Source organism: Dreissena polymorpha, chromosome 4 (genome assembly GCF_020536995.1).
Source record: "Dreissena polymorpha isolate Duluth1 chromosome 4, UMN_Dpol_1.0, whole genome shotgun sequence".
Classification (NCBI taxonomy): domain Eukaryota; kingdom Metazoa; phylum Mollusca; class Bivalvia; order Myida; family Dreissenidae; genus Dreissena; species Dreissena polymorpha.
In genome coordinates this window covers 23,281,543-23,293,414 of record NC_068358.1, presented here as the reverse complement: position 1 = coordinate 23,293,414, position 11,872 = coordinate 23,281,543, and positions in this window count along the sequence as shown.

Genomic DNA, 11,872 nt, shown 5'->3' with positions numbered 1-11,872 from the left:
CGTCATTAACAGCAAAGCCAGTCATATTTCAGAAAACTGAAACGTCGTCACTTACACTTTAATTGACAGTGCTGTTTAGTGTAGGTACGTCGTTCGATCGGTCACCGTAACCGAGCGAACAAGATAACAACAATATGTTTTCCTTAATTTACATGGTACATACTGTTTTCAACGCCTACGTTATCTCATGTAGTTTTCAAGAGCTTTTCTAGAAGCTTTGTTGAAAAAAAAAACAGGTACCACTTAAATATTGCATATCTACATGTTGGTAGTCTGATACAAATTATATAATACACATATATTATATATATATTCAAAAACTCAAGTTGATTTATACATGTAATTATTTATTTCATCAACATTTTCTAGTCGTCTTAAAAAATAGTACTGTCAAATATTACCAACTACAAAGATTATAATATTTTGCTTTAAACCACTTATTGCGGTGTTTTCTCATGTTTTTCAATTTTAAATATATTCAGACAATGTAATAGTTTCTCTATGGTTACAATTACGAGTTCGTAAATTAATGTTAGTTGTTGTTGATTTTTTTTCTATATTTTAGTTTTAAAGCTATACTTTAAGGACAACACAGGATTATTTGCGTTGTTAAATAACGCTTTATGTCGATGTGCAATATTGTGTTTTTCTTGCTTTACTTGGTTTTTTGTCTATTTACAACCAAAACAGACGCCACGTCTCAGTGCATACATTTTCGCATTAAAATATTTTAACTTAAAAATGGTGAGTTCAAAAAGATATCATACGGTACACTTTAACACTGAAATATTTACTATTCGTTTAAAAGTTGTGGGTGTAAAAAGGTGTGATCATGTTTAATTGTTCTTGTTGTTATTTTCAAATTGAAACATAAGATTAATAGAGCGCTTAAACGTTCTATTGAAACGCACATAATTTAACCGTGCTCTATGAAAAGGGGTTTTAATGCATGTACGTCTCAGATTTGCATGTGCAGTCCGCACAGGCTAATCAGGGACAACACTTACCGCTTTTATCGTACTTTTCGTTTAAATAAAGTGTCTTCTTGGCAAAAATCCAGTTTAGTTGCGGACTGCACTGGCTAATCTGGGACGACACTTTACGCACATACATTAAACCCCCTTTTAACAGAGCAGGCCCAAATATATTGCTGAGATTTATGATAGTATTATTATACTCTTTGCAAACGATGAATTACATATATTATACAACCATCAAAATATGTATTACATCCATCTTAAACAAAACAAACCATAAGAATTGTTATCAAGCAAGTCTAAGGAATCTATCTTATCATAATGGGGAATCATGGCCCCTCGGACTCAATCTGTGTTAAATTATGATCCCTCGGATTTAATCTGTTTTAAATTATGACCCCTTAGATTAGTTGGAACCACAGGTGGTTAGCGTGTGGCTATGATATTAATTAGTGAAAACATCATTTTGAATGATAAATAATCATATTATAACGAAAAATTAACTTTTCTGAAAAAAAAAATTTCACTATCAAATATATATATAACAAGGTATGCAACTCAAAATCACCCCAAAACGGGGTGCATCGCTTTGAACAGCCATATCTTCATCAATTGTGCAGCGATTTTCACGATCTCGGTCTTATTCAAGGCAGAAATGAATTTCCTTTCTGGAAATGTATATGTCTTGCAATATTTTTACAAATGCTGGGTCAACTTTTAAGAAATAACACGATACACAACACGCATGACCCAGTTGACAGTGATCATGTATTCTTTATGAATGAAATCTCCAGTCGTAAAGACACACCTCCGCATTGGACCAATGAAATCACTCGTATGTTTAAAATGTCAGTTAGTTGAAATGTATGTAAACAAAGGTTTCAAACGGCGCTGGACAGTTAGTCTTGATGCAGAATGTAACGACAAGAACGGTAATAATGTTTTTTCATACGTTTTATTGAATTATGGTATCGAACTACATGAACTTTGTAGGGAAGTTGCCCTTTACTCCGTGAAGATTTCAGTCTTAAAGACAGCATGATCACTGTCAACTGGGTCATGCGTGTTGTGTATCGTGTTATTTCTTAAAAGTTGACCCAGCATTTGTTAAAATATTGCAAGACATATACATTTCCAGAAAGGAAATTCATTTCTGCGTTGAATAAGACCGAGATCGTGAAAATCGCTGCACAATTGATGAAGATATGGCTGTTCAAAGCGATGCACCCCGTTTTGGGGTGATTTTGAGTTGCATACCTTGTTATATATATATTTGATAGTGAAATTTTTTTTTTCAGAAAAGTTAATTTTTCGTTATAATATGATTATTTATCATTCAAAATGATGTTTTCACTAATTAATATCATAGCCACACGCTAACCACCTGTGGTTGGAACTGGCGTCGTTGTCGTGATTTTACTGAAGGAGTAGCGTGTCTTTTTTTCACCCGGATAGCCACTTTATATTTATATTATTTTTAAATGAATACGCCATTTTGTCTCTAAGGTGTTTGTGCTTCCCTCAGTTTTTTTTTCAAGATCGTAGACGTTGGAATAAAAAGGTTATTCCAGGAAAACAATCGACAAATCTTTTAATTACTTATGTGACATTCGAGAAATAGCTTGTACGAATATAATTTTCTCTAGTAATACACAGTATTTTAGCCTGTTTTCAATACAATATAACAAAAGTCAAGTTTATTTTAATTTCCCGACGTGTTTTTTCTGTTGTAATTAATGCTTTGCCGAAACATATTTGTTTAATCCTCTTTCAGGAACTGACTGTTTTGAGCACATTTTGGGACATAACTGTCAAAGGACAAACACAGCTCTTTGTTAGAAGTTTTGATACGAAATGACTGTCGTGAATGACTTTGGCATTGATGAATGTAATGAAGAAAGTTTGAGACGTTTAAATTTACACCCCGTAACTCTTGATTTTAACACAATATCGCATTAACTTTCAATACGAAAATGTACCTATTGATTAATTAAAACTATGCTGTTTAAAAAAAATGTTTTATGAGCAAGCAATAGTCATCGTTTATGCATTATCCATAGTAGGAACGTGTGTGGAAAGAGTACTCCGTCATAGTTCTGTGTACTTTTTCTTTGCATTGAATTAAACAATCTGTTAAACAGTCATTATGAAGAGAACTAATGTTGTGTCATATGGAAATATAAACGAAACGTTGTTTAAAGCAGTTGTCATGGGTCAAACATTGTCTGTTTTAGTCCGCTATCAACATGTCTTCAGAAAACCTATTATTTTGGATATTTACTTGGGATTCGAGAGAAAAATGTGTAGACAAACGAAAAATAATTGAGCAACAGTTTCGTATTTGTGTACATTCGCTGAGTTATGCAGTCGGTCAGTCAGTAAAAAAGCTTCGTTTTCGTCCAGAACTAACGTTCCATCTTTTTTGAGTTGCTGATGTTCCAGAAACATTTTGCTTCATATTTCTCAGGATACTTGTTGAGCAATAACATAAATATATTGGAAAAAGCAGAATCCAACAATTTTGATTTTAGTTATCGGTTGAGCATATGTGGCAGTATCTTAGAAAAATATCTGTGAACATTATGAATGCAAGTAGTGTCAGTTTAAATGTCGTGCTGATGCATCCCACGCTTTCTCAGCAACATATAGGTGAAAATTATGAATTCAAGTAGTGTCAGTTTAAATGTCGTGCTGACCCTACGCTTAAGACTCAATTGTTGCCCAAGCTGTTGATGAACATGGTAGCTTCCTACGCACAGCCAATGGTTGCAGCCGGTGTCAGCTGGATCTGCGTTGTGAAAACTGCTTGAATCAGCATTGCCTTAACCGTACTCAGAGATACGTCCTTCGCAAATTTATGTAAATTAATGCAAGATCGGTTGATGATGTATATTTTAGACTCCCACGTAAGGCCAACCAGTCCTAACCTGTCACAGTCAGTCACTCCTACACAAATACATGTTTATACGGCGGCACTATGCAGTTTTACTCATAGACCCAGCAAGACCCAATCACATAGGTGTTCTGCGAACTTCTTTCAGCGATACTATCGAAACCTTACCCCAGTCATCATCAGTCAGGAGGACTAAGCCAGAACACGTTAATGCCCGTGTTCTGCATGTTATTGGAGGCCGAAATGGCGTATAATAAAAATAAATAAAGTGGCTCACCGGGTTAAAATACACAATTCTCCTTTACGAAAAACATAGAACGGCGACAGTTTGTCAGTCAGTTCCAACTAACATCCTTTAAACGCAGTAAGCCCCCTTATGCGCATCCCACTGGGAATTTGTAACTAAAGAGGACATATTTTGCCCTGATGACAAATATAATTTGTAACGCGGTCAGACGTTCTCGGAACTTCTTTAAGAGGGCAATTGAAAGGTTACTTATGTACAGCTATGTGAAGAAATCACGCTAACATAAAAACACAAACGAAGCGGAATACAAAGTAGACGGACGAAAGAGAGGTCGGCATGCCTTTACAATTGCCACAAACCAAAGGTTTGAAAAAGATGGTATACATGTAGGTTTTCTTAATTCATTGCCAATACAGGGACATTAATTGGATTTTAAAGTCAGTCAGGGTAGTATAAGAGTAAAAATGTCGGACAAGAGGAAAACCAGCCGTTTAAATTAAAACAAGTATTGTTTAAATTTATAATGTATTTCACCTGTTTCTTGGAGTCGATGATGTGAATATTCAAACCCACGCGGTATCCGTAGGCGGAAAAGCGAAGTCGCGGCATTGGCTTGACAAAATAGCATAATAAAACAACGTGATTCAATTCATTTCACATCACTATGGAAGCGTTCTGTTGCCTGTTGTAATTTTGAAAACCAAAAAAAGAAAAAAAAAACATTCTCTCGCAATTGCAACATTTTTAAACCTTAGAATAACCTCAAAGAACCCCACAAAATGGGAGTTAATCTATGACTTAAGAATTACGCAGGCTGGAAAATGTGTTTGTCCAGAAATGACCAACATAAATACATTACCATGAAAGGTGCATGTCCTGTTTGTCCAGTTTCAACATAAGCATATGTCGTTTTTATTAAGAGAGAATAACAGGTTGTTGTCCTACCGTTGTGTAATATAATATGTGATACTTAAAATAAAAAAACGGCGAGCCTTTCCGAGCATGTTTTGCCGAAGGTCGTGTGGAATAATGTAATATATATATATATATATATATATATATATAGCTATTTATATGCGTGAGTTTGCCAATTAATAATAGAATCATAATATACACGATTACGCTCTTCACCGAGCAGGTTAAACTTTGTTATTTTTTTATTTTATCGCCTATTTAGCCCGCCTTTTGTTATTTTTTTCCTTCATTAATTTTGGTAGTTTTAAGCACTTAAGTATCATTTACGTACGTTTAAGTTATTTTCCTTATTTGCATACATATCTATAGATTATTAGCTCACCTGAGCACAATGTGCTCATGGTGAGCTTTTGTGATCGCCTTTTGTCCGTCGTCCGTCGTGTGTCGTGCGGCGTCAACATTTGCCTTGTTAACACTCTAGAGACCACATTTATTGTCTAATCTTCATGAAATTTGGTTAGACGATTGGTCTCGATAATATCTTGGATGAGTTTGAAAATGGTTACGTTTGCTTGAAAAACATGGCTGCTAATGGGCGGGGCATTTTTTCTTATATGGCAATATATGGCTATTGTAAAACATTGTTAACACTCTAGAGGCCACATTTATTGTCCAATCTTCATGAAACTTTGTCAGAAGATTCATTCCCTATACTATCTTGAACGAAATCGAAATTGATGTTGGTTGCTTTAAAAACAGGGCCACAACGGGCGGGCCATTTTTCCTTATATGGCCATATATGGCTATTGTAAAACCTTGTTAACACTATAGAGGCCAAATTTATTTTCCGATCTTCATAAAACGTGGTCAGAAGTTTTGTCCCAATGATATCTCGGACGAGTTAGAAAATGGTTTCGGTTGCTTTAAAAACATGGCCACCAGGGGGCGTGGCATTTTTTCATATATAGATATATATGGCTTAAGTAAAACTTTGTTAACACTCTAGAGGCCACATGTTTTGTCCAATCGTCATGAAATTTGATCAGAAGATTAGTCTCAGTGATATATTGGATGAGTTCGAAAATGGTTACGTTTGCTTGAAAAACATGGCTGCTAAGGTGCGGGACATTTTTCCTTATATGGCTATAGTAAAATCTTGTTAACACTCTGGAGGCCACATTTAATGCCCGATCTTCATGAAACTTGGTCTGAAGATTCATCCCAATAATATCTTGGAATAGTTGAAAAATGATGCGGGTTGGTTGAAAAACATGGCCGCCAGGTGGCGGGGCATTTTTCCTATATGGCTATAGTAAAACCTTGTTAACACTGTAGATGCCACATTTATTCTCCTGTCTTCATGAAACTTGGTTAGAATATTTGTCCCAATGATATCGTGGGTGCATTTGAAAATGGGTTCGGTTTAAAAACATTGCCACCAGGGAGCGGGGCATTTTTCCTAATATGGCTATATATTGCTTTAGTAAAACCTTATTTACACACTAGAGGCCACATTTATTGTCCGATCATTATGAAACTTGGTCAGACGATTTGCCCCAATGATATCTTGGATGAGTTCGAAAATGGTTTCGGTTGGCGAAAAACATGGCCGCCAAGGTGGCGTGCCATTTTTCTTTATACAGCTATAGTAAAACATTGTTAACACTGTATGAGCCATATTTATTGTTCGATCATTATGAAACTTGGTCAGAAGATTTGTCCCAATGATATCTTGGACAAGTTCGAAAATGGCTCCAGTTGCTTGAAAAACATGGCCACCAGGGAGCGGGGCACTTTTCCTTATATGGACTTATCAATCTTTATGAAACTTTGCCAGAATATGCGTTTGAATGATATTTTGGATGTGTATGAAAATGGTTCTGGTCTGTTGAAAAATGTGGCTGTCAGGGTGTTTACTAGCCATTAAAGTTGGTAAGAACATTTTGTTCTAATTAAATCTTGGGCTGCACAGAAGAGGTCAGTTCCTTTCAGTCTCAGGTGAGCGACTTTGGGCCTTTCGGACCCTCTTGTATTAAATGAATATCACATTCTTATGGCACGGATTAAAAATACATTTGCATACATTTTTAAAGATTTAACGGCATGAATATTTATTTGTGTATTTGTTCATTTATCATTGGTTCACTGTATTCAACGGATTTTTTTAATTGCGACATCAAATACTTCATACTTAGTCGTAATGACGAGAAAAAATCTAAATAACAAGACCCGGAGTCGCAATTAAGAGATAATTTCTTAATTCTTAAATGTCATCGTTTCAGTTTTTAAATATACAGATGGCCCAAGACGCTTCCATACATCACAAACATATTTTTGTGTAAAAACAAGTCAAACAAAATGACGACAACGTGCAACAGATCGGTTTTTAGCAAAAATCAATATAATGTATTTTATTTAAAAAAAAGAGCCACTGCAGTAGTAGGTAGAAGTAGTAGTGGTGGTAGCAGTAGTAGCAGCAGCAGCAGTAGTAGTAGAAGTAGTAGTAGTAGTAGTAGTAGTAGTAGTAGTAGTAGTAGTAGTAGTAGCAGTAGTAGTAGTAGTAGTAGTAGTAGTAGTAGTAGAAGTAGTAGTAGTAGTAGTAGTAGTAGTAGTAGTAGTATTAGTAGTTGTAGTAGTAGTAGAAGTAGTAGTAGTAGTAGAAGTAGTAGTAGTAGAAGTAGTAGTAGTAGTAGTAGTAGTAGTAGTAGTAGTAGTAGTAGTAGTAGTAGTAGTAGTAGTAGTAGTAGTAGTAGTAGTAGTAGTAGTAGTAGAAGTAGTAGTAGTAGTAGTAGTAGTAGTAGTAGTAGTAGTAGTAGTAGTAGTAGTAGTAGTAGTAGTAGTAGTAGTAGTAGTAGTAGTAGTAGTAGTAGTTGTAGTAGTAGTAGTAGTAGCAGTAGCAGCAGCACCACCACCATCAACATCAGCAGCAGCAGTTGTAGTAGTAGTAGTAGAGGAGGAGGAGGAGCAGCAGCAGCAGTGGCAAGTAAAGTGAGCAGACATTGAAAATAAACAGCTGCTTCATCGATAATATATAATTTGTATGTGGGTGGAAAATCACATAAACACTGAGTGTTCGCATATTTACAAAATAAGACAATGGTGTTGAATTGATTTTTCTTCAAAATGCGTTTGTTAAATTAAGTACATATATGTCATATGACATGAGAAAACATGTAGCAGATTGTATGAAACAGGGAACAGTAGTAGGACAAGTGATTTTTCTTCGAGATGTGTTTTGTTTTCTAATTAACTACATGTATGCATATTGACTTAACACACTATGTAGCAAAATATACAAACAATTTCAAACAAGATGATTTATTTAATCAACCATATTTGTATCACCGGCGATGGCGGTGGTTGCCGCTGTGGCGGTGTTGGTGGCGATGGCGGCGGTGGTCGCAGTGGCGGCGGTAGTGGACTGGTTCAATGCGGGCATCTGATTGTGATTGGTTTATGGTATTCTTCTTTTGCCCTGTTTAACTTTACCATAAAGTTGGGCAATTAATGTGATAGCTTCTTTTTGTTTAATTGTTTGGTTAAAATCATTCGTGTTGCGATATTTCCTTTAGAATTCATTAAAGCATTATTTCTTTTTAATAAATTTTATTTTCTTTCACTTTTGTACTTTCAATTTAGTACTCGTCTTTAATTCTCAAACCACACCAGAATTCCAGACATATAAAAACACATGATTTTTATAAAAGGTTAATGCTAAAGGACGGTTACATGATATGACCGCAAAATGTAAATTGATTGATACAAATGTTATTCATTTGTTGCATGAACTGCCAATGTCATTTTTTTCATTTACTAAGTTATATTTGATAAACTTGAAACCAGGATAACACTCTATTGTTTGTAAAGTACAGTAATCAAATTCGTCATGGGGACCGTGGGTCTCGCATATGAACTGTGAATAATTTAACTTTGCATTGTTTAATAAGAATGTGCATGCATACGGAAAAGTTCTCGTACATTAAAAAATGTTACACTCTTAAAGAGGCCTTTTCACGTTTTGGTAAATTGACAAAATTATTTTTTTTAATGGTTTCAGATACGCACATTTTTGTTGTAGTTATGATATTCGTGAGGAAACAGTAGTACTGAACATGTACCATGCTCTAAAATATCCATTATGTGCATTTTTGACGATTTAATAACCTGAAAATTATAAAGCGTTGCAACGCTTATGGCCGAGTGTTCTAGCGGTAAAATTAAACTCCATGGCTCAGGGGGTCAGCGGTTCGAGCCCCGTTGAGGGTAACTTTTTTTCTGCAATTAAGATCAAATGTTTACATTTATCAATTTAAAGCATTTAATGACAAACATCAATACATTCCAAAATCTGCGAAAAGGCCCCTTTAAGAGAGTTTTGAAGATTTTCGATGTAGGCACCATTCCTGTATAAACATGAAGTTATTCTTAATGCCATTCCTGGCAGTTGACATAATGAATTTTATAAAAAATAAGGGGGTATGTATTTTGAGTTGCTTTTATTTCTGTTAGTTATAATGAACTAGCAATATAATAAGCCTATGCTACTCGCCAGATGAAAACACGTGCTACCATGTTTTATGCACGAGTTTTCTCATGAAGCAAATGAATTCTAGCTATAGTCGTCAGGCCCGTACCCAGGCCATGGGCCCAGGGGCCCGGGCCCCCAGCTAGCTGGCAAATTATGATTTTTTTTAAATAATGGGCCAATTGCATTTTTTCTCTGTCATGAAAGGGCCCACAGTTCACTTTTCCTCACTACAAAAGAGCTGCTGTGTTTTGATAAAAAAGGGGATTAGCGCTTGCAATTGAGATAAGCCCCTTGGCAATGTTTTCTTATCGCCTTGTACACACATCCCCGATCAGTCCCCCATTGTGACCCTGAATGCTTCATCTATCTATGGTTGATGTTACGTGTATTTTGATTACTTAAGGAAAGAATAGCAGTGAATGGAAGCATCTGCTACAGGAGGTCGTAGACTATGGTCTGATAATTACTGGCGCATGTTTTTCCCTTTTTTGAGAAGCCCTCTCCCCTTAACGTATTTTCCCCTCTAAAAGTTTGATATTTTTTTTTGAAACCTTTAATTGGGAATTTTTAGGTCTCAATTAGGAATAATATATACTTTTTTATATTGGGAATGGGGCCCTGAATATAAATGAAAACAAAAACACCGACAAAGGTATTAAAACTGAGTAGATCTATTTACAATTTTGAAAAGAAATCCCTGAAAAAGACTACGAAGAAAAAGTTAACATTTTTGTTGAAAAGAAAAACAGATTCCTACATTTGGCGAGAAACAGATAAGAATTTGGCAGAATTCAGTATTTAAAATAATTGAGTACCGATAATTGAGTAATGCCAACCTATTAATGGTTCATTGGTAAAACAATAAGTAAAATTGAAACAACAAATCGATCTCATTATATAAGTTTACCTCATCCAGTGTAGAAAAGTATTGTATAATTAAATTTTCTGTTGCCTTGAATTTGTTTGAAAAAAGTAAAATATGTTAAATTGATTATTAAAGACTTTCATTATTTCCCCCCAAAATTAGGCGCTTGACGCAATTTTTTCCCCTAAAAAAGGCAAGGTCTTTCCCAAAAGTCAGATATAAAACCTGTGATGTTAATGATTTGTGAAATAAAAAATAATGGTGGTAGCAATTAGAGAGGTGATATGGATAATCGTCATTTGTTTAAACCTGTAAGTTTCAGAAATCTAAAGCTTTTAATATTGTTGTGAATTCACACCAATGTTTAAAGCTTAGGACTTCCAAAAATTTATATCACAAAATAAGGTTTTTATAAGCATTACAATTCACCTTGCAAAGTGCCAAATTCATATATATATATATATATATATATATATATATATATATATATATATATATATATATATATATATATATATATATATATATATATATATATATATATATATATATATACGGAGGGGGGAACCCTCCTCGGTTGCCCCCCCCCCCAGTCAAAAAATCCTGCGTACGGCCCTGGTATATATTTGCATTATTAGCATGGCTTATTATTGTTAATCTTGTCTTCTTTAAAAAAAAATATTTTTACAAACATATCAACCGATTTTAGTATTCGCCTTTGTCAATACAATATAATTATATATTCTTGTATGTGCCTATATTCATTCTATTTTTTAAATATTCACTATTTATTTAAGCAGATAGAACACACCTTTCCAAATTTTCGTTATATCGTTCGTTCGGTTTCGAGGGTTATGTTTATGCCTAGGATATTACACATAAACATATGAGATCAAAGTCACATAAATGATAAATAAATTAGATTTATTTTGTGCTAAAAGCGCCTCGATATGATTAATAGGGTATTTGTTGCCATATTGTTAAGACATGTCGAAGCATTACGCTAAACATGCGCCTGTACAAAAGAACAACACAAAGCTTGCTTGTTTTACCGGCGCGCTATTTCAAGAATGTATTTCATTTTATCACTGTTTTCGAACTCACTAGTATACCGTGTAAAAATATATCTCTTTAGTTCATGTTATACGATATTTGTATCTCTAGCTAGTATTTGCCGATGATGACATGGTTATTACGGTGATGATGGTCGCTAACCTGAAACAAACAAAGCTACTTTTTCAAAATAGCCTAAACAGTCTAGTTGCCATGCGCATCATACCTGAATTGTACAAACACTCAATTATAATATCGCTATTATTTAAACACTCAAAGTGGTGCTCATTTGCACAACGATTTCTTAACTTCTCTATGGCCATTTGGCATTGGTTGTTATAAAAGGGTGGTATGCAGCCTAAAAATACCGGTAGATTATTTTACTTAGCCATGA